At 42.4% G+C, this 24,896-nt stretch overlaps 1 protein-coding gene across 10 annotated transcripts in view; it reads right to left on the bottom strand.

Annotated features, from left to right (window-relative positions):
* The window catches only part of LOC106588837 (adhesion G protein-coupled receptor B2), a 512,228-nt gene that overhangs the window by 209,241 nt on the left and 278,091 nt on the right, over positions 1 to 24,896 (bottom strand). The window lies entirely within an intron of this gene.

Raw genomic sequence — 24,896 nt, 5'->3', positions numbered from 1 at the left:
ACCATATTACATTACTATTTCAGTTCAGTTTCCAAGCTTACATGGTTTATTAAGGTGGTCTAATAGCATATATCCAGACAGAGACCGACACACACACACCTGTGGACACACACACAAACACACACACACAAAGGAACACATGAACGGAGGAACACAGGCACACAGGCCTACTTTGCACCAGAAATGTTCCTGGGTAGCCTAGTGGTTAGAGTGTTGGACTAGCAACCGCAAGGTTGCAAGTTCAAATCCCTGAGCTAATAAGGTACAAATCTGTCATTCTGCCCCTGAGCAGGCAGTTAACCCACTGTTAAATACAAAAAAAATTAAAAATGTAATTGTAGTGTCTATATGACAGTAAAAGTTAGTGGAGCTATCATTAATCAGGAATAGCCTACATTATTTAAGCGAAACTATCATCAATCAGGAATAGCCTACACTCTTTAAATGGAACTATCGTCAATCCGGAATAGGCTACATTCTTTAAATGGAACTATCGTCAATCCGGAATAGGCTACATTCTTTAAATGGAACTATCGTCAATCCGGAATAGGCTACATTCTTTAAATGGAACTATCGTCAATCCGGAATAGGCTACATTCTTTAAATGGAACTATCGTCAATCAGGAATAGCCTACATTCTTTAAGTGGCATTATCATCAATTAAAACAAGCATTACAAAATATGAAGGCATAGGTGTGATGATGTGCCTGTGAGCTATATTCACATGATGGACATTTCCCTCCATTTCTCCCCACACAAACAGACTAGTTATTGTTTACTAACCTACGCTTTCACTAGTCCTCAAATATTGGACTTGTAAAGGAACAAACAACAGAGTCTGGTAATCATACTATTAATTTAGAAATGTTTACTAATTGTCTGTCTTTGGTTTGGTATTGCTAACCTGTCAACTTACTTCCCGCCGCCATGAGCTAGCTCCTACGACCAGATGACCATGCACCGGTGAAGTTCGCAGCTTTCGCCACGGTCCTTGCAATCAGGAATCTTTGGGATGTCCCAACTCTGACGTTACCCAATTGAATTTGAATCCTAAAATGGTTAAAGTAAGGGTTAAGGTTAAGGTTAGGATAGGAGTTAACCTCTACAGGATCGGTTATTATTTTCCTGCTGTAAAGAACTGGTCAAATTATGATCCTACGCTTGTATTCTTGAGGTAGGTGTTAGCTCTGCCAGTTATCTTCAACTGTGTGACTTTAATATATTGTCAGTGTCAATTATAGGGCCTTTTGCCTTTTGTCCTTGAGTCAAGTAATATTGATATTGACCATTCCGGTTTATTTTATCTACGTATTTTTGGCTACTATTTTTCATACATTTTTATAATCTGTACATTTTGTAAATAACCTCTGGATTGAGTTCTCATCATCACCTGCACTGTCAATAAATACCAACTATTTTTGCACCTGAACCTCAACTGTCGCTGTTAGTTGCACACTAACTCATTTGGCTGCTCAATCCTCTATTTTAACAGTAGGACAACATTAATAACATTAAAGGTGCTTAACTAAAATTATTATTGTGTAGACAAATCAAAAGGGTGCTTGGAATCAAAAAGAGATCATATAAACAGGGAAAAAGGATAATATTGTAGATTGGTTCTGGTTCTCACTTTACACAAACATGTCAAAATAGTAGCTACAGTACAGAGAACAGTGCACTGACATGTAGTTGGCAATTGGCACTTGGAAGTGACAGTGAGTGGATTGTTAGTTAGAGCATCCATCTCCAGATATTCAGGGAAGTGGGGTGAGCTCTAGGGAACACCCCATGTTTGGCTGTCAAATGGGTGTGATTAGGGAGGATTTCCCCTGGGCTGCCCTGGGCTGCACACTCACTTACTCACTCACTCACTCACTCTCAGTCACTCACTCACTCACTCACTCACTCACTCACTCACTCACTCACTCACTCACTCACTCACCACTCACTCACTCACTCACTCACTCACTCACCACCACCACCAAACCACTCACTCACTCACTCACTCACTCACTCACTCACTCACTCACTCACTCACTCACTCACGTAAATAAACACACACGCGTCCCCCTGGGGACTGTGTTAATACGGTTATGATAGCTCAAACGCCTGTCGCCACCAACCCTCTAATTTAGGCAGTCACGGAAAAGACAAAAACAGTGTCAGGAAAATGTTGCTCTTTCTTCTCTCTCTCTTCCTCCCTGTCGCTCAGCGGGGACCACGTTGGAAGCAAGTGGAATCTCTTTAACGTGTTATCCCCTGGGTTGTAATTAGTGCATCTTTTCTTCCAATAAATACATTAATCAATCAAACCTCCTACAATGTTGCATGCCTCCTATTCACAGTCTTGTTAGTAAGCACTGTTGAGCTGAGAGATATGCAGGTATGGTGGTGCTGCAGTGTGTGGTTGTCTTCATTCTCCCCTTTCATCTTCCTTTCAGACAGAGGGTCAGTGGAGCAGGACAGAGGGGTAATCTCAGGAAAAACACACACACAATCACACGTCTCCCTGGGGAATGTGCTAATAGGGTTATGATAATTCGAACGCCAGTCGCCACCAACCCGCTAATTTCAGCTGTCACGGAAAACACAATAACAGTGTCAGGAAAACCAACGTTATTTTTTTCTCTCTCTCTATCTCTCTGTCTCTCTGTCTGTCTCTCTCTCTCTTTCTCTCCCTCTCTCACAATTCAATTCATAGGGCTTTAATGGCATGGGCAAAATGCACTGAGTATGTCACTGTATGTTTAATAAACAAAAGTAATATTTTTTTTTTAAAACAAAATCAACAAAAACAATGAAACATTAACAGTAAACATTGCACTCAAAAGGTTAAAGAAAGAGACATTTCAAGTGTTATATTATCAGCTATGTACAGTGTTTTAGCAATGTGCAAATAGTAATTGTAGTACGAATTGTGGGGGAAGATAAATACACCGATGTTATTTACAATGTAGTTTGTTCTCCACTGGTTGCTCTTTTTTTGTGGCAACAGGTCAAACATCTTGCTGCTGTGGTGGCACATTGCAGTATTTAAACTAATAGATATGGGAGTTTATCAATGTTTGATTTGTTTTAAAATTCTTCATGGGTCAGTGTGATCTGTGGGAAATATGGGTCTCTAATGGGTCATACATTTGGTAGGATGTTAAGAAGTGCAGATCAGTTTCCACCTCATTTTGTGGACAGTAGGCACATATCCTGTCTTCTCTTGAGAACCAGGTCTCCCTATGGAAAACTGTCTCAATACCATGGCTATGCTTGCTGAGTCTGTACATAGTCAAGGATCTTCTTCATTTTGGGTCAGTCACAGTGGTCAGGTATTCTGCCACTGTGTACTCTTTGTTTAGGGACAGATATCATTCCAATTTGCTCAGTTTTTGGTTGATTCTTTCCAGTGTGTCAACTTGTTATCTTTCTGCTTTCTCATAATTTGGTTAGGTCTAATTGTGTTGCTGTCCTCAGGTCTGTATGTGTTTGTGAACAGAGCCCCAGAACTAGCTGGCGCACGACCCTGATTTACCATTTCGGATAGTGTCTGGGACGCACGAACAAAACGCCGCTATTCGGATATAACGATGGATTATTTTGAACCAAACCAACATTTGTTATTGAAGTAGCAGTCCTGGGAGTGCATTCTGACGAAGACAACAAAAGGTAATCAAACTTTTATAATAGTAAATCTGATATTGGTGAGTGCTAAACTTGCCGGGTGTCTAAATAGCTAGCCCGTGATGGCTGGGCTATGTACTTAGAATATTGCAAAATGTGCTTTCACCAAAAAGCTATTTTAAAATCGGACATATCGAGTGCATAGAGGAGTTCTGTATCTATAATTCTTAAAATAATTGTTATGCTTTTTGTGAACGTTTATCGTGAGTAATTTAGTAAATTGTTAGCAAATTCCTAGTTCTGAACGTCACATGCTAATGTAAAAAGCTGTTTTTTGATATAAATATGAACTTGATTGAACAAAACATGCATGTATTGTATAACATAATGTCCTAGGTGTGTCATCTGATGAAGATCATCAAAGGTTAGTGCTGCATTTAGCTGTCTTCTGGGTTTTTGTGACATTATATGCTAGCTTGAAAAATGGGTGTCTGATTATTTCTGGCTTGGTACTCTGCTGACATAATCTAATGTTTTGCTTTCGCTGTAAAGCCTTTTTGAAATCGGACAGTGTGGTTAGATAAAGGAGAGTCTTGTCTTTAAAATGCTGTGAAATAGTCATATGTTTGAAAAATTTAAGTTTTTGTATTTTTGAGGAATTTGTAAATCGCGCCACGCCTATCATTGGATATTGGAGCAGGTGTTCCGCTAGCGGAACGTCTAGATGTAAGAGGTTAATGAATTATTGGTTGGTGAGTGGACCCCAGACCTAACAACCATAGATGGCAGTGGGTTCTTTAACCGATTTAATTATTTTTAGCCAGATCTGGAACACTATTACTTTAGTGTTTTGGGTTTCCATCCAACTTTTTTAATGCGTGTAAAGTACGTCGGATAAAAAATGTCACGACAGGCCGGATGGAAAACGGAAACTTTCCAAATGTCGACATAACAAAATGCACGGGATCTTTTTGTGTCTGTAAAACTAATTATGCGAGAAATGTCTGTGCATAAACTCTTTTATGCCCAAATATTGATATAATAACGTCGTAGAAAAGTGAACTTGGCGTCACGTAATGACATGTTGTGTTCCTCCCACTACGACTAGTTGGGAAAGCATGCAGTTTATTCGGCTACAGATGAAATAAGTTATGATGAACTTCATTGGATGGTGAAATTGCAAGGTCATGAGTTTGATGTCCCTTTCCCAAAAATTATTGAGGGTCTTATTCTGTTGACATGACGATCAATGCTTGACTGCTGTTTGACAAATACAAATATTGTAAGGCCCTGGCCATAGAGAGGGTTTTTTGTTCTTTATTTTGGTTAGGCCAGGGTGTTACATTGGGTGGGCGTTCTATGTTCATTTTTCTATGTTTTTGTATTTCTTTGTTTTGGCTCCCAATCAGGTACAGCTGTAGTTCATTGTTGCTGATTGGGAGTCACGCATAAGGAGCCTGTTTTTCCTTTGGGTTTTGTGGGGGATTGTTTCTGTTTAGTGTCTTGCACCTGACAGTACTGTTTGGCTGTCGGTTTTCTTGTTTTTGTTGTATAGTGTTCTTACGGTTATTAAAATTCAAAATGAACACTAACTCCGCTGCACCTTGGTCTACTCTTTCCACAGACAGCCGTTACAAATATTCTCTATCGTATGTATAATAGTCTCATCATGCAAACCAGCCTACACTCAGAAAAAAAGGTGCTATCTAGAACCTAAAAGGGTTATTCGACTGTTCCCTTAGGAGAACCCTTTTTCAAGAACCATTTTTAGTTCCAGGTAGATCCCTTTTGGTTTCAGATAGAAGAACCCTTTTGAGTTCTATGTAAACTCAGCAAAAAAAGGACCCTGTCTTTCAAAGATAATTTGTAAAAATCTAAATAACTTCACAGATCTTCATTGTAAAGGGTTTAAACATTGTTTCCCATGCTTGTTCAATGAACCATAAACAATTCATGAACATGCACCTGTGGAATGGTCATTAAGACACTTACAGCTTACAGACGGTAGGCAATGTTTTTACTTTTTATTTCACCTTTATTTAACCAGGAAGGCCAGTTGAGAACAAGTTCTCATTTACAACGGCGACCTGGCCAAGATAAAGCAAAGCAGTAAGACACAAACAACACGGAGTTACACATGGGATAAACAAACGTACAGTCAATAACACAATATAAAAATATATATACAGTGTAAGCAAATGTAGTAAAATTGGGGAGGTAAGGCAATAAATAGGCCATAGTGGCGAAATAATTACAATTTAGCAAATAAACACTGGAGTGATAGATGTGCAGAAGGTGAATGTGCAAGTAGAGATATTGGGGTGCAAAGGAGAAAAAAAAATAAGGTAGTTGGGTGGGCTATTTACAGATGGGCTGTGTACAGGTGCAATGATCGGTAAGCTGCTCTGACAGCTGACGCTTAAAGTTAGTGAGGGAGATATGGGTCTCCAGCTTCAGTGATTTTTGCAATTCATTCCAGTCATTGGCAGCAGAGAACTGGAAGGAAAGGTGGCCAAAGGAGGAGTTGGCTTTGGGGATGACAAGTGAAATATACCTGCTGGAGTGCATGCTATGGGTGAGTGTTGCTATGGTGACCAGTGAGCTGAGATAAAGAGGGGCTTTACCTAGCAAAGACTTATAGATGACCTGGAGCCAATGGGTTTGGCGACAAATATGAAGCGAGGGCCAGCCAACGAGAGCATACAGGTCGCAATGGTGGGTAGTATATGGGAATTTGGTGACAAAACGGATGGTACTGTGATAGACTACATCCAATTTGCTGAGTAGAGTGTTGGAGGCTATCTTGTAAATGACATTGCCGAAGTCAAGGATCAGTAGGATAGTCAGTTTTACGAGGTTATGTTTGACAGCATGAGTGAATTATGCTTTGTTGCGAAATAGGAAGCCAATTCTAGATTTAATTTTGGATTGGAGATGCTTAATGTGAGTCTGGAAGGAGAGTTTACAGTCTAACCAGACACCTAGGTATTTGTAGTTGTCCACATATTCTAAGTCAGAACTGTCCAAAGTAGTGATGCTAGGTGGGCAGGAGGGTGCGGGCAGCAATCAGTTGAAGAGCATGCATTTAGTTTTACTTGCATTTAAGAGCAGTTGGAGGCCATGGAAGGAGTGTTGTATGGCATTGAAGTTCGTCTGGAGGTTTGTTAACAGTGTCCAAAGAAGGGAAAGAAGTATACAGAATGGTGTCATCTGCTTAGAGGTGGATCAGAGAATCACCAGCAGCAAGAGCGACATCATTGATGTATACAGAGAACAGAGTCGGCTCGAGATTTGAACCCTGTGGCACCCCCATAGAGACTGCCAGAGGTTCGGACAACAGGCCCTCCGATTTGACACACTGAACTCTATCTGAGAAGTAGTTGGTGAACCAGGCGAGGCAGTCATTTGAGGAACCAAGGCTGTTGAATCTGCCGATAAGAATGCGGTGATTGACAGAGTCGAATGCCTTGGCCAGGTCGATGAAGACAGCTGCACAGTATTGTCTTTTATCGATGGCGGTTATGATATTGTTTAGGACCTTGAGCGTGGCTGAGGAGCACCCATGACCAGCTCGGAAACCAGATTGCATAGCGGAGAAGGTTCGGTGAGATTCGAAATGGCCGATGATCTGTTTGTTAACTTGGCTTTTGAAGACCTTAGAAAGGCAGGGTAGGATAGATATAGGTCCGTAACAGTTCGGGGTAGGGGTAGCCAGGTGGAAAGCATGGCCAGCAGTAGAAAAATGCTTATTGAAAATCTCGATTATCATAGATTTATTGGTGGTGACAGTGTTTCCTAGCCTCAGTGCCGTGGGCAGCTGGGAGGAGGTGCTCTTATTCTCCATGGACTTTACAGTGTCCCAGAACTTTTTGGAGTTTGTGCTACAGGATGCAAATTTCTCTTTGAAAAAGCTAGCCTTTGCTTTCCTAACTTTTGTTCCTAACCTCCCTGAAGAGTTGCATATCGTGGGGGCGATTCGATGCGAATGCAGTATGGCACAGGATGTTTTTGTGCTGGTCAAGGGTAGTCAAGTCTGGAGTGAACCAAGGGCTATATTTGTTCTTAGTTCTACATTTTTTGAATGGGGAATGCATATTTAAGATGGTGAGGAAAGCACTTTTAAAGAATAACCAGGCATCCTCTACTGACGGAATGAGGTCAATATCCTTCCAGGATACCCGGGCCAGGTCAATTAGAAAGGCCTGCTTGCTGAAGTGTTTTAGGGAGCATTTGACAGTGATGAGGGGTGGTCGTGATCGCTGAGATCCTGGTTGAAGACAGCAGAGGTATATTTAGAGGGCAGGTTGGTCAGGATGATATCTATGAGGGTGCCCGTGTTTACGGATTTAGGGTTGTACCTGGTAGGTTCCTTGATAATGTGTGTGAGATTGAGTGCATCTAGCTTATATTGTAGGAAGGCCGAGGTGTTAAGCATATCCCAGTTTAGGTCACCTAACAGTACAAACTCTGAAAATAAATGGGGGGCAATTCATTCGCATATGGCTGAGGGGGGTTTATAACAAGCGGCAACATTGAGAGACTTATTTCTGGAAAGGTGGATTTTTAAATATAGAAGCTTGAACTGTTTGGGCACAGACCTGGATATTATGACAGAACTCTCTGCAGTAGATTGCAACTCCACCCCCTTTGGCAGTTCTATCTTGGCAGAAAATGTTGGAGATGGAAATTTCAGAATTTTTGGTGGCCTTCCTAAGCCAGAATTCAGAAACGGCTAGGACATCTGGGTTGGCGGAGTGTGCTAAAGCAGTGAATAAAACAAACTTAGGGAAGAGGTTTCTGATGTTAACATGCATGAAACCAAGGCTTTTACGGTTACAGAAGTCAACAAATGATAGCACCTGGGGAATAGGAGTGGAACTGGGGGCTACAGGGCCTGGGTTAACCTCTACATCACCAGAGGAACAGAGGAGGAGTAGGAGGTCACAGTTATGAGGCCTTTCTACTGACTCTGAAAAACACCAAAAGAAAGATCCCCAGGATCTGCTGCTCATCTGCGTGAACGTGCCTTAGGCATGCTGCAAGGAGGCATGAGTGCTGCAGATGTGGCCACGGCAATAGATTGCAATGTCTGAACTGTAAGACGCCTAAGACAGAGCTACAGGGAGACAGGATGGATAGCTGATCCTCCTTGCAGTGGCAGACCACATGTAACAACACCTGCACAGGATCGGTACATTCGAACATCACACCTGCGGGACAGGTACAGGATGGCAACAACAACTGCCCGAGTTACATCAGGAACGCACAATCCCTCCATCAGTGCTCAGACTGAGTGCTTGTAGGGCTGTTGTAAGGCAGGTCCTCACCAGACATCACCAGCAACAACGTTGCCCATGGGCATAAACCCACCATCGCTGGACCAGACAGGACTGGCAAAAAGTGCTCTTCACTGACGAGTCGCGGTTTTCTCTCACCAGGGGTGATGGTCAGATTTGCATTTATCGTCGAAGGAATGAGCGTTACACCGAGGCCTGTACTCTGGAGCGGGATCGATTTGGAGGTGGAGGGTCCGTCATGGTCTGGGGCGGTGTGTCACAGCATCATCGGATGCTGTCATTGCAGGCAATCTCAACGCTGTGCATTACAGGGAAGACATCCTCCTCCCTCATGTGGTACACTTCCTGCAGGCTCATCCTGACATGACCCTCCAGCATGACAATGCCACCAGCCATACTGCTCATTCGATGTGTGATTTCCTGCAAGACAGGAATGTCAGTGTTCTGCCATGGCCAGCGAAGAGCCTGGAACTCAATCCCATTGAGCACATCTGGGACCTGTTGGATCGGAGGGTGAGGGCTAGGGCCATTCCCCCCAGAAAAGTCTGGGAACTTGCAGGTGCCTTGGTAGAAGAGTGGGGTAACATCTCACAGCAAGAACTGGCAAATCTGGTGCAGTCCATGAGGAGGAGATGCACTGCAGTACTTAATGCAGCTGGTGGCCACACCAGATACTGACTGTTACTTTGATTTTGACCCCCCATTTGTTCAGAGATGCATTATTCCATTTCTGTTTGTCACATGTCTGTAGAACTTGTTCAGTTTATGTTTCAGTTGTTGAGTCTTATTATGTTCATACAATATTTCAAGTTTGCTGAAAATAAACGCAGTTGACAGTGAAAGGACGTTTCTTTTTTTGCTGATTTTAGAACCATTTCCACAGAGGGCTCTTCATGGAGCCCAAAAGTGTCTACCTGAACAAAAAATGGTTCTACCTGGAACTAAAAATGGTTTTCCTATGGGAACAGCTGAAGAACTCTTTTGGAACACTTTTTTTCTAAGAGTGTACATGCACAGCCTACCCGCACTGTACCTGTTGTTGGCTAGAGCGCATGTGCCAAGAACAGAGTAAGAACATTTTCTAATATATGCAGCAGTTTATGTGACAAAACTATCGGTAGAGTGGAAAATGTGAAGGAAACATTGAACTTTAGATTTTTATTCAGTACATGGAAATTTAAAGGGATATTTACAAAAAAATCGCAACTTTAAATTCAACATCTCCAGCACCATCAACATATGTGAAAATGCCGCGATTCTATGTTTTGTAAAACATTTTTTTTTAAATGTAGGAAGACAAGTGTTTCCAAAGACATCATCAACCAATTTGTGGACAATGCCAACTAATAATTGGTTAAACACACAGTGCACACTACAGATGTCATTGAAGACAATTATCTTCCTCTATCTTTTTTACTACAAAACCTAGAAATGCGCAATTTTCACTTATGCTGATGTTGGAGTTGTGCTGAAGATGCTGAATATGAAGTAGAATTTTTTTTCAATTTTCACTACGTCATCACACACTGATTTTTATCCACAACAAGTCAGTTTGGAGGAAACACCACCGGTGGGAAAATGTAAATATTTGAATGAAAATATGTTGCATAATGGATGGAAACCTGTCAGGGCCAAAGTCTGACATAATCTACTGCAGTAGGCCCTTGTTGGTTGGGGACAGAAGCACCAGATCATCTGCAAACAGTAGACATTTGATTTCCGGGTCCATTAGGGTGAGACCGGGTAATGCAGACTGTTCTAGTGCCCTTGCCAATTCATTAATATACAGTATTCAGACCCCTTGACTTTTTCAACATGTTGTTAAGTTACACCCGTATTCTAAAATGGATTAAATAAAACATTTTCCTCATCAATCTACACACAATACTCCATAATGACAAAGCAAAAACAGGTTTTTAGAAATTTTGCAAATGCATTTTAAACAGGGGAGGAAAAAGTACCCAATTATCATACTGGAGTAAAAGTAAAGATACTTTAATAGAAAATTACTCAAATAAAAGTTAAAGTCACCCAGTAAAATATACTTAAGTATCAAAAGTAAATGTAATTGCTAAAAAATACTTTGTATAAAATAATTTCAAATTCCATATATTATCCATTTTCTTTCTTTTTTCTTTCTTTTTATTTACGGATAGCCAGGGGCACACTCCAACACTCAATCAACATTTACAAAACTAAGCATTTGTGTTTAGTGAATCCGCCAGATCAGATGCAATAAAGATGATCAGGGATATTCTCTTGATAAGTGTGTGAATTGGACCATTTTCCTGTCCTGCTAGCCATGCAAAATGTAACGAGTACTTTTGGGTGTCAGGGAAAATGTATGGAGTAAAAAGTACATTATTTTCTTTAGGAATGTAGTGAAGTAAAAGTTGTAAAACATATAAATGGTTAAGTAAAGTACAGATACTCCAAAAAACTACTTAAGTAGTACATTAAAGTTTTTTGCTTAAGTACTTCACACCACTGATAAAAAATGTAAAACATAAATACCTTATTTACATACATATTCAGACCCTTTGTTATCAGATTCGAAATAGAGCTCAGGTGCATACTGTTTCCATTGATCATCCTTGAGATGTTTCTACAACTTGATTGGAATCCACCTGTGGAAAGGCACACACCTGTCTATATAAGGTCCCACAGTTGACAGCGCATTTCAGAGAAATAACCAAGCCATGAGGTCGAAGGAATTGTCCGTAAATCTCAGAGACAGGATTGTGCAGAGGCACAGATATGGGGAAGGGTACAAAAAAAATGGCTGCAGCATTGAAGGTCCCCAAGAACACAGTGGCCTCCATCATTCTTAAATGGAAGAACTTTGGAACCACCAAGACTCGTTCTCGAGCTGGCCGCCCAGGCAAACTAAGCAATCGGGGGAGAAGGGCCTTGGTCAGGGAGGTGACCAAGAACCTGATGATCACTCTGACAGAGTTCCAGAGTTACTCTGTGGAGATGGTAGAACCTTCCAGAAGGATAACCATCTCTACAGCACTCCACCAATCATGCCTTTATTGTAGAGTTGGCCAGATGGAAGCCACTCCTCAGTAAAAGGCACATGACAGCCCGCTTGGAGTTTGCTAAAAGGCACCTAAAGACTCTCAGACCACGAGAAACAATATTCTCTGGTCTGATGAAACCTAGATTGAACTCGTTGGCCTGAATGCCAAGCGTCACGTCTGGAGGAAACCTGGCACCATCCCTACGGTGAAGCATGGTGGTGGAAGCATCATGCTGTGGGGATGTTTTTCAGCGGCAGGGACTGGGAGACTAGTCAGGCTCAAGCAAAAGATGAACGGCGCAAAGTACAGAGATCCTGGATGAAAACCTGCTCAAAACCACTCAGGACCTCAGACTGGGGCAGAGGTTCACCTTCCAACAGGGCAAAGACCCTAAGCACACAGCCAAGACAACGCACCACTGGCTTTGGGACAAGTCTCTGAATGTCATTGAGTGGCCCAGCCAGAGCCCGGACTTGAACCCAATCGAACATCTCTGGAGAGACCTAAAAATAGTTGTGCATCCCCATCCCACCTGACAGAACTTGAGAGGATCTGCAACCAAATACAGGTGTGCCACGTTTGTAGCATCATACCCAAGAAGACCCGAGGCTGTAATCACAACCAAAGGTGCTTCAACAAAGTACTGAGTAAAGGGTTTGAATACTTATGTAAATGTAATATTTTAATATATTTGCTAAAATTTCTAAGCACCTGTTTCGCTTTGTTATTATGGGGTATTGTGTATACAGTAGATTGTTAAGGTGGAAAAAAACAATTGAATCCATTTTAGAATAAGGCTGTAATGTAAAACATTTTGGAAAAAGTCAAGGGGTCTGAATACTTTCCGAATGTAGTGTATATGTTGAAGAGTGTGGGCCTCAAGTTGCATCCTTGTCTGACCCCATGGCCCTGAGGAAACAAATGTGTGTTTATTGCCAATTTTAACTGCACACTTGTTGTTTGTGTACATTGATTTTATGTCATATGTTTTTTTCCCCAACAGCGCGTTCCACCAATTTGTATAGCAGACCCTCATGCCAAATTGAGTCAAAAGCTTTTTTTCAACAAAGCATGAGAAGACTGCTTTTGTTTTGTTTTGTTTTTGTCAATAAGGGTGTGCACGGTGTTTACATGGTCTGCCGTACGGTATTTTGGTAAGAAGCCAATTTGACATTTGCTCGGGACATTGTTTTCACTGAGGAAATGTTGGAGTCTGCTGTTGATGATATTGCAGAGGATTTTTCTGAGATTGTGGTTGACCCAGATTCCACTAATTATTATGGTAAAATCTGTCTTCACTTTTGTGGATTGGGATGACCAGACCTTACTTCTAAATATTGGGGAAGATATACCAGAGGTGAGGATAATCTCTGCTACAAGGCCATGGTGCTTGCCTACGGAGCTGTGAGGGGAACGGCACCTCCATACCTTCAGGCTCTGATCAGTCCCTACACCCAAAGAAGGGCACTGCGTTCATCCACCTCTGGCCTGCTCGCCTCCCTACCTCTGCGGAAGCACAGTTCCCGTTCAGCTCTGTCAAAACTGTTCGCTGCTCTGGCACCCCAATGGTGGAACAAGCTCCCTCACAACGCCAGGACAGCGGAGTCAATCACCACCTTCCGGAGACACCTGAAACCCCACCTCTTTAAGGAATACCTGGGATAGGATTAAGTAATCCTTCTACCCCCCCCAAAAAAAAGATATAGATGTACTATTGTAAAGTGGTTGTTCCACTGGATATCATATGGTGAATGCACCAATATGTAAGTCGCTCTGGATAAGAGCGTCTGCTAAATGACATAAATGTAAATGTAAATAATCTTAAATAGTTTAAAAATAGCCCATTTTCAATTTGTGGTATGTATATTTTATCATTTTTTTTGCATACCATCAACACAACAAGCCTTTTAGGGTTGGAGAGTTTGTATTTTGTTCTGTAGCTCATTCAAGGTAATTGGAGTATCCAGTGGGTTCTGTTAGTCTTTAATAGCTAGTTCTAAGTTTAGTAAATTATCATGTATATGTTTTTGTTCTAGGTTCTTTGTTATGTGGCCGATACATCTCCATTTGGGATAGAAAGCTCTTCGTGTTGTTGTTTGTTTAGTGTGTAGCAATTTACCAGAAGCAATTTGATTTTCGTGGGTTCTTTAATCACATTGAGCTGTTTTCTGACATGATGTTCCTTATTTTTTTACTTACTGTATTTCTGTAATGTTTTAGTGTTTCACCATAGTGAAGGCATGAGCTAAGTTTTTGTGGGTCACCTTTTTTGGGTTGGATAGATTTCTTTTACATTTTCTTAGGTTTTCCGCTTGAATAAAATTGTATATGTTAGCTGAAAGGTGAAATATACTGTTCAGGCTTCCCACTGCTTAATTTACACCTTCACCATTGCAAGAGATCCCCTTTCTCCCTCTCACTCTCCTTCTCTCTCTCTTTAACGTGTTATCCCCTGGGTTGTAATTAGTGCATCTTTTCTTCCAATAAATACATTAATCAATCAAACCTCCTACAATGTTGCATGCCTCCTATTCACAGTCTTGTTAGTAAGCACTGTTGAGCTGAGAGATATGCAGGTATGGTGGTGCTGCAGTGTGTGTTTGTCTTCATTCTCCCCTTTCATCTTCCTTTCAGACAGAGGGTCAGTGGAGCAGGACAGAGGGGTAATCTCAGGAGACACACACACACACACACACACAGAGTGATGTCGACACTACCTTTATCTTCCCTTCATTTGTGTTTTTCCTTTCTGTCTAGCTGTCTAACCCTTCATCCCTCTCTCTTTCCCTCTCTTTCTCCACTGCCTTACCCCTCTTTCACCATATTTCTACGTATCTTTCTCTACAAGTGCTATAGTAGGTAACCATTATATATCTTCCTCCTTCATAACCAACAGTATTACGAGTGAATAACCCAGAGACAGGAGGATTTACATCTGCACAGGCACAATACAGGTCTGATCAATATCCATACTGACCTTTAAAACACCTACTATTGTATTTAGTGTTCTACAATATACTGTAGGTCTCAATGAACAACATCAACTCTCTCTCTCTCTCTCTCTCTCTCTCTCTCTCGCTCTACTGTACCTCTCTCACTCTCCCCTTTCTTGCTCTCTCTCACTCTCCCTTTTCTTTCTTTCTTTCTTTCTTTCTTTCTTTCTTTCTTTCTTTCTTTCTTTCTTTCTTTCTTTCTTTCTTTCTTTCTCTCCCTCTCTCACTCACCCTCTTCTCTCACTCTCCCTTTTCTCTCATTCTCCCTCTTCTCTCTCTCTCTCTCTCTCACACACCCTGCTGCTTTTGTGAGTATACATACAGTACATTTCTTCTTCCATTCAAAACATTCCTTTACAGTATTTGAAACATAAAGGAAATACGGCAACCTCCAGATTGGCATGTTGGTGCTCCCCCTCACCCCCTTACTTATTTCAAAGCATCCAGCAGATATAGGGAAGACGTGTCTAAACATTAGAATAAACAAACTCTGCTTATGTTAGCCAATCCTTCTAGCCACCCCTCACAGTGCCAAGAGCACCAGGACACTGGCAATAAACGCATATGAACACCTTTCGGTTACTAGTTCAACACTCTAACCCCTAGGCTACCTGCCGCCCTGTGTGTGTGTGTGTGTGTGTGTGTGTGTGTGTGTGTGTGTGTGTGTGTGTGTGTGTGTGTGTGTGTGTGTGTGTGTGTGTGTGTGTGTGTGTGTGTGTGTGTGTGTGTGTGTGTGTGTGTGTGTTGAGAGTACAGTGTTTTCACACAAACACACACAAACACTCACTATAGACCTACATACCAGGGACTCCATAATGACATAACTTCCTGGCTTTCTGGTTGTCGTGACAGACGGCTGACAATATGTAATGTTTTCCATGACATCTTTCCAACCAGTCCTCTCCAATTATGGCTTCTGTGAGTGTGTACATTATAAGATGTGTGTATTTATGTGTGCGTGTAACATCAAAGTGCGTGTGTGTATGCAGGTGTGTGTGTACGGGTGTACAAGCATGTGTGTGGGTGTGTGTGAGTGTGTGTGTGTGTATCGGTCCTCAGACAGCTATTTCTCCAGGCATAAAATCTGAGTTTATAGCTGCCTCACCCTGTCCATTTACTCTGTAGAGTCCATCTGGAAGAGAGGAGACTGATAGACTGTCAGCCATAATGCACTGTTTGATAACATACTGGACACACAAGGGCTACTCTACGCTTCACCGCCTTGTCTTTCACTCAATACTGCTCTCAATACTGCACTCAATACTGCTCTCAATACTGCTCTCAATACTGCTCTCCCTCACACTCACTCACACGTACACGCGTATACACACCCACGTGTACATACACACACACGCACTGATTTAACACACGCACATGAATACACACATCTCATACACTGAGTGTACAAAACATTACATTTACATTTTAGTAGACGCTCTTATCCAGAGCGACTTACAGTAGCGAATGCATACATTTCATTTCATTTTCATGCATTTTGTTTTGTACTGGCCCCCCGTGGGAATCGAACCCACAACCCTGGCGTTGCACACACCATGCTGGCGCTGCAAACACCATGCTGGCGTTGCAAACACCATGCTCTACCAACTGAGCCACAGGAAGCCATTAGAAACACCTTACTAATATTGAGTTGGGTGGTGTCCTTTGGGTTTTGGACCATTCTTGATACACACAGGAAACTGTTGAGCTTGAAAAACCCAGCAGCATTGCAGTTCTTGACACAAATCGGTGTGCCTGGCACCTACTACAATACCTTGTTCAAAGGCACTTACATCTGTTGTCTTGCCCATTCACCCTCTGAATGGCACACATACACAATCCATGTCTTAATTGTCTCAAGGCTTAAAAATCCTTCATAAATAACCTTTTACTGCAGCGGGCTAATTCAGAGTGTTTCTTGGTATTCTTAAATAAATCTACTTTGATACTAAAGAATAGTCCTCACACACATGGTTATAGGCTTAAAAAAAGAAGACACCTGTAACATGTCAGATATAGAGTTGAAATGTATTCCATTTTGAGTTTGCATCCCAATATTACACTTAAATACATCACAGAAGACTGAAAGATAACAATACCATTTGACGTAGAAACATCAGATTATCTGCGTAAATTAACAACAACAAAAAAATATTATGAAATGATTAAATGAGGCCCATGAGGCCACTAGAGGGAGATTTGGTAATTTGGTCATCACAGATTGAAGCGGATTTAACGTCAATAAAGGATCATAACATCAATAAGGGATCATAACTTTCACCTGGATACACCTGGTCAGTCTATATCTAGGAAAGAGCGGGTTCTTCATGTTTTGTACACTCAGTGTGCAATACACACATACAGTATATGCCACAGTTGGAAAGGATTGGTTGGGAAGACGCTAAGAAAACATTTCACCGTTGCACACACATTATCTGTCCTTCACTGCCGGTCCAAAATGAAGAGTAAAACTGAATCAGGTCTTACAGGCTGAGCTAAATGAGGTAAACCTGGTCGAGATAAACCCAAGGTTGTGTACATTTTGGTCCTGATAAACCCAAGGTTGTGCACATTTCATAAAGCTGGCTTTATAAACTGGATTTCGCACACACACACACACACACACACACACACACACACACACACACACACACACACACACACACACACACACACACACACACACACACACACACACACACACACACACACACACACACACACACACACACACACACACACTCCCACACTCACTGCCAGAGGGAGTTATCTAGGTGTAGAGCAGTGTACTTGAATCACATTAATGGGCTAATGAACAGTGTTTACAGTAAGCACACAGGACAGATATAAAAGGATCTAATGAACAGTGTTTACAGTAAGCACACAGGACTGACATAAAAGGATCTAATGAACAGTGTTTACAGTAAGCACACAGGACAGATATAAAAGGATCTAATGAACAGTGTTTACAGTAAGCTCACAGGACTGACATAAAAGGATCTAATGAACAGTGTTTACAGTAAGCACACAGGACAGATATAAAAGGATCTAATGAACAGTGTTTACAGTAAGCACACAGGACAGATATAAAAGGATCTAATGAACGGTGTTTACAGTAAGCACACAGTACTGACATAAAAGGTTCTAATGAACGGTGTTTACAGTAAGCACACAGGACAGACATAAAAGCACATCTAAAAAAGGGCTCTGTACCACATGGACATTTGCTCTCCTTATTAGAGATGTGCAATTGGAGTGTCTGCGTGCGTGCGTGCGTGTGTTTGTGTGTGTGTGTGTGTGTGTGTGTGCGTGCGTGCGTGCGTGCGTGTGTGATTGTGTATGCGTGCGTGTGTGTGTGTGTGTGTCTGTGTGATTGTGTATGTGTATGTGTGATTGTGTGTGTGTCTGTGTGATTGTGTATGTGTGTGTGTCTGTGTGATTGTGTATGTGTATGTGTATGTGTGTCAGATGTGGAGGGAGGGTAGGGTGAATACAAACACAATCCCTGGTTTCCTCTAAATCTCCCAGTTACCTTAGTTCACTTTCCATTTCACTTTAGCCCTAAATCAGCTGCCATTTTACTCATTGTTTTCATCTTTCCCAATCTTCCAATATCACACCCCTCCCTCTCTTCTCTCTCCCTCCTTTCTCTGTTGAAGACACACAGAGAGTAGCTGATCCTGGAAGGCCCCATTCAGTGGATCACTCCTCGCCTGCAGCAGCAATCTGAGGACAATCAATGCAGCACAATAACACCATCAGACAGAAAACAAGAGGTCATCCACAGGCCTATCCACCACAGATACAACAACACACTCATACACAACATATTATGTACCCAGGGCAATACTATTTTATTTTGCAGCTTTAGATAAAAGTCTGAGAAATACAGTACCTAGTCCAACATAAGATCTCATAATTGTGGATCACTATTATAATCCAGGCGCATTCCGCTTTGAAAACCTAATACCAATTCAATAGGTTTCAGTGGAAATGGCAGATTGCATAAATGTAAAACCAGGGCTGTGTTCAGTAGATATAGAACAGTATCCTGGCTGAGGCGACTCACGTGGTATCAATGCATCGTGCCGACAACATCAAAATACTCTTTCCAGACTCTGAAGTCAGGAGGACTTCAAGTTAGGTGTCAGCCAGACTAATGGAACAGTGGATAACGTTTTGAAATTGAGTAAAATTAGGACGATCAAACTGAAATTGTCCAATAGGTAACTCTCATTTTGCGTTTCCAATTTAAAACATTTTTCCGTAGCCCACATGAATGTGACCAAGACAAGTCAAAAGCAGAGTCACAGTCAAGGGTGTCTCATCAAAGTCCAGATCAACATCTCTCAAAGTGGTGTCCAATCAATTCAAGACCACAACAGTGCTAATTGATCCTAGCCAGGAGCATTAGATCACAGATCCAGTTATCTAAATGCCATCCCTCCATTGTAATCGTCTCCTTCTCTTTATCTATCGTATGAATATCTGTCTGTCTTTATTGCTCTCTCTCTCTGCTTCTCTCTCTTTCTTGCTCTCTCTCTTTCTCTCTTTCTCTCCCACACTCTTGGTGTCTTTGTTATTCCTATATTTTGTAATCTCAACCTCTGTGTGTGTGACATTTTCCTCAGCATCTGTAGGTGGGATAAAATTTTAAAAAGAAGAATGACAAGAAAACACACAGACACATACACACACACACGAATACACTTGGCGGGTGAATGGAGAGGCTGTTGCCATAGTAACTCTGTCGCGATAATGCTGGCAGTGAGACATGGGTAATCACACCTTGCAGACGACAGAGAGGGAGGGATGAAGGGATGGAGGCATGGAGAGGTTATAAATCACACCTTTCACACTCTGTCCCTATGCCTGTCTCTCTAACGGACAAGGGGGGAACGGCTCCCAGTCTGTATTTGTGTGTGTGTGTGTGTGTGTGTGTGTGTGTGTGTGTGTGTGTGTGTGTGTGTGTGTGTGTGTGTGTGTGTGTGTGTGTGTGTGTGTGTGTGTGTGTGTGTGTGTGTGTGTGTGTGTGTATGATCGTGTGTCTGCTATATCTGCATGTGCATGAGTGCATATATATATATATATATATATATATATATATATATTCATCTTTGAAGTCAGCTGTGAAAGTTGTGTCTGTATACCTCTAGTCACACAATTGTGTAATCTAAGACTCCATTGGACAATTTACCACATGGGGTACACACACACACACACACACACACACACACACACACACACACACACACACACACACACACACACACACACACACACACACACACACACACACACACACACACACACACACACACACAGACATACACAGACACAAATACAGACACACACACACACACACACACACACACAGACACGCACACACATGAATGACAGCCCGTAGTGGTTACCTAGTTGCATATGCATAGACATTCCTTTGCTGGAAAGCCAGCTGAACTCTCAGCACAATGTAGCAAGTGGCTTTGCTAACCACAATAGATTGTAAGAAAGAGAAGGATGATACTCTAAATAAAAGAAGAAGCAATCTCTCTCTCTCCCTTTCTCTCTCTCCATCTCTCCTTTCTCTTCCTCCTCTCTCTCCCCCTCTCCCCCCTCCCCCTCTCTCTCTCTCTCTCCCTCTCATGCACACAGTGTTGTGTTTGGCTTAGCAGCAGACAGGTATGAGAAGGATCTAGAACAGGAGGACAGTCAGATGTGCTCCCTGCTGCTTTCCCCTGGTGAGATGAAGGGATGAACCATGTGAGGAAGGATGATAAGAAAGGAGGAGAAAGAGGAGAGAAACATATGAAGAATCAGTAAGTCAACAGCTCAACTCTATAGCCAAGTAATGTCCATTCTAGTGATGTGTTGACTGGAGGTTCCAAGCCCAAATAAGGTTTAGTGTGGTTATCTTGCTTCTTGTAAGGATAAGCTTTTTCTATGATGCTCTGTTCCATCCTATTGCAGGCTATTCTATCCCATTCTATTCTCTCTTGGAATCCACAGTATTCTAGAATTTAATGTTTACATTTGAGTCATTTAGCAGACACTCTTATCCAGAGTGACTTCCAGTAGTGAGTGCATACATTTTCTCCTACTGGTCCTTGAACCCACAACCCTGGCATTGCAAGCGTCATGCTCTACCAACTGAGAAACCCAATCCTTAACCTGCCACTGGAGATACCAGAGTAGCGGTATATGTTTTCTATTTTCTCCCCTCCTCCTCCCCCTCTCCTCCTCCCCCTCTCCTCTCCTCTCTTCCTCCCCCTCTCCTCCTTCCCCTCTCCTCTCCTCCTCCCACTCCTCCCCCTCTCCTCTCCTCTCCTCTCCTCCTTCCCCTCTCCTCCTCCCCCTCTCCCCCTCCCCCTCTCCTCTCCTCCTCCCCCTCTCTTCCTCCCCTCTCCGCTCTTCCTCCCTCCTCTCCTCTTGTTTCTTTGTGTCAGCCTCTCCCCTGTGATGTGGAAGCTTGTTAGAGTGGAACCTGTGACTCACACGGGGATGGAACACAGGGCTTAGCTTGTAACACACACAGGCATATACACGCACGCACACACACGCACGCACGCACACACACACGTCTTGTACAGCTATAACTATTATTGTAGGGACTTCTGGTCCCCACAAGAATAGTTACATGTCCACACACAAACACATCATGACCAGGATGGCTTAAGCAGTGATGGAAGGTGCCAGGTTGACATATTGGAGAAGCGGAGGACTGAAGCACCAACAGCTCTACAGTATATACAGTAGACTAACCCTTATACTGTTACTGAAAGTCAGCATATAAACAACAAATATCAGGCAAATATGCAGGTGTCTATCTGTTTGAGACAGGAACTCACGGTCCAATATTGGGCAACCTTAGGTTTAAATATGAAATCAAATCAAATGTTATTGCTCGCATACCCATATTTAGCAGATGTTATTGCGGGTGTAGCGAAATACTTGTTTTCCAAGCTCCAACAGTGCCATAATATGTAACAATACACAACAATACACACACATCTAAAAAGTAAAAGAATGGAATTAATAAATATATAAATATTAGGACAAGCAATGTCGTAGTCCGAAGTAGAAATATAAATATGGCACAATACATAAGCCATGTTTCTCTTCTATACAATCTGAGCCGCTAACCATTGATACAGTGTAAGATACTATTTGTCCAACCCCTCTAACATATATATCTGATCCTAGATCTGTGGTTAGGGACCAACTTCAATGACAACAGCCCTTTAGAGTTCCATAGGAACTTTACTGCAGAGCAGTAAATGCAGGAGATAGCAGACAGTAAAACTGCAATCCCAGCGCCCATATAACGCAAGAGTGTTTTATAGATAAAAATCAATAAAAAGAAGGGACAGCTAGCAATTTAGTGCTTACCCTGATACAAGAACCACAGTGAAATGACAAGGAGTGGTACAGACATCAGGTCTAATAGATGGAATCTAAATGCCACATACCCCCAGTGTCAGTGTGTCAGAGTGGTCAGTTGAAACTAGTCTGTCATGTTCCAGTCTGTCATACGGAAGTGATGTCACATCCATCACATCTCTGTTTTCCTCTTCATCTCACTCTTTTTAACTCAATTTCTTTCTCCTTTCATTCTCATTTATTTATCTCACCTCTCTCTTTCTTTATTTCTCTCTCCCTCTTCCCCTTTCTCTATTCTTGTCTCTGCTTTACCTCTATCTTAATTTTTTCTCTCTCTCTGGGGAGAAGAGAAATTGCTAAAACAGGCAGGGAGGCCCTGACCTGCATTAAAACAGACCACCATTATACTAACTGCAGACCACACACAACCACACACACACACACACACACACACACACACACACACACACACACACACACACACACACACACACACACACACACACACACACACACACACTACACACACTTTATATATTTCTGTATTTGTTTCTCTGTCTTTCTATCCCTCCCTCGTCTTTATTTTCTTCATATAATGTTTCTGGCAATTTAGCCTGAGGAGAGAATGGGTGTTGTTTGGTAGTGGCTCTAATACAAAGCTGTAGGCAGTCTGGGGCATAAGGTTGAAGTGGTGAGTGTTGTTTCATCAGCCAAGGTGAAGGAGAACTAAGAGAGTTGAAGCTCTCTAACCATACAGTTGTAGCTGTAACATGTTGCTACTGAAATGATGCCAGCAAGTGGAAAGGTAGGGGAGAGTTGGGTATGTTGTGTGTACATTTTGTACACACAATATTATATTCAGCATTACCACAAAACATAGTATTATTACTAACAAAGATATCTACATATATTTCAGGATGTTGGGATCCCTGGAAATTATCAGAATTAATTTAAACATAACAGTTTGAAAACGGCACAACAACACAACTTATCCAGGTATGGGGTAAATTGAGCATAGGGACAGGGTGAATTGAGCATAGGGACAGGATAGGTTGAGCATAGGGACAGGGTAAGTTGGGCATAGGGACAGGATAGGTTGAGCATAGGGACAGGATAGGTTGGGCATAGGGACAGGGTAGGTTGGGCATAGGGACAGGGTAGGTTGAGCATAGGGACAGGGTGGGTTGGGCATAGGGACAGGGTAGATTGAGCATAGGGACAGGGTAGGTTGAGCATAGGGACAGGATAGGTTGAGCATAGGGACAGGGTAGGTTGAGCATAGGGACAGGTTCAATTGAGCACAGAGACAGGGTAGGTTGGGCATAGGGACAGGTTAAATTGAGCATAGGGACAGGGTAGGTTGAGCATAGGGACAGGTTATATTGAGCATAGAGACAGGGTAGGTTGAGCATAGGGACAGGTTATATTGAGCCTAGGGACACTGTAGGTTGGGCATAGTGACAGGGTAGGTTAGGAATAATGACAGGGTAGGTTGAGAATAGGGACAGGGTAGGTTGAGCATAGAGACAGGGTAGGTTGAGAATAGGGACAGGGTAGATTGAGAATAGGGACAGGGTAGGTTGGGCATAGGGACATGGTAAATTGAGCACAGGGACAGGGTAAGTTGAGCATAGGGTCAGGGTAGGTTGAGCATAGGGACAGGGTAGGTTGAGCATAGGGACAGGGTAGGTTGAGCATAGGGACAGGGTAGAGTGAGCATAGGGACAGGGTAGGTTGAGCATAGGGACAGGGTAGAGTGAGCATAGGGACAGGATAGGTGGAGCATAGGGACAGGGTAGGTTGAGCATAGGGACAGGGTAGATTGAGCATAGGGACAGGGTAGGTTGAGCATAGGGACAGGGTAGGTTGAGCATAGAGACAGGGTAGAGTGAGCATAGGGACAGGATAGGTTGAGAATAGGAACAGGGTAGGTTGGGTAATAGGGACAGGATAGGTTGAGCATTGGGACAGGGTAGATTGAGCATAGGGACAGGGTAGGTTGAGCATAGGGACAGGGTAGGTTGAGCATAGGGACAGGGTAGAGTGAGCATAGGGACAGGGTAGGTTGAGCATAGGGACAGGGTAGGTTGAGCATAGGGACAGGGTAGGTTGAGCATAGGGACAGGGTAGGTTAGGCATAGGGACAGGGTAGTTTGAGCATAGGGATGGGGTAGTTTGAGCATAGAGACAGGGTAGGTTGAGCATAGAGACAGGGTAGATTGAGCATAGGGACAGGGCAAGCTACCTTGAGGTAAGTGTGTGTTGGTGTCCTGTGACAGTGAGTGATGGTGCAGGTAGGTCAAAGTTTTTAATGGAATGTGGGTGTATATCTCAAATGTATCCCTACATTCAGTTATAAAGATGAAGTCTGAAGTTTACATACACTTAGGTTGGAGTCATTAAAACTATTTTTTCAAACGCTCCACACATTTCTTCTTAACAAACTATAGTTTTGGCAAGTCGGTTAGGACATCTACTTTCTGCATGACACAAGTCATTTTTCCAACAATTGTTTACAGACAGAATATTTCACTTATCATTCACTGTATCACAATTCCAGTGGGTCAGAAGTTTACATACGCTAAGTTGAAGGG

Source organism: Salmo salar, chromosome ssa27 (genome assembly GCF_905237065.1).
Source record: "Salmo salar chromosome ssa27, Ssal_v3.1, whole genome shotgun sequence".
Taxonomy (NCBI): domain Eukaryota; kingdom Metazoa; phylum Chordata; class Actinopteri; order Salmoniformes; family Salmonidae; genus Salmo; species Salmo salar.
The sequence above is the reverse complement of the archived record's forward strand: the minus strand, read 5'-3'. Positions and strand labels throughout refer to the sequence as shown.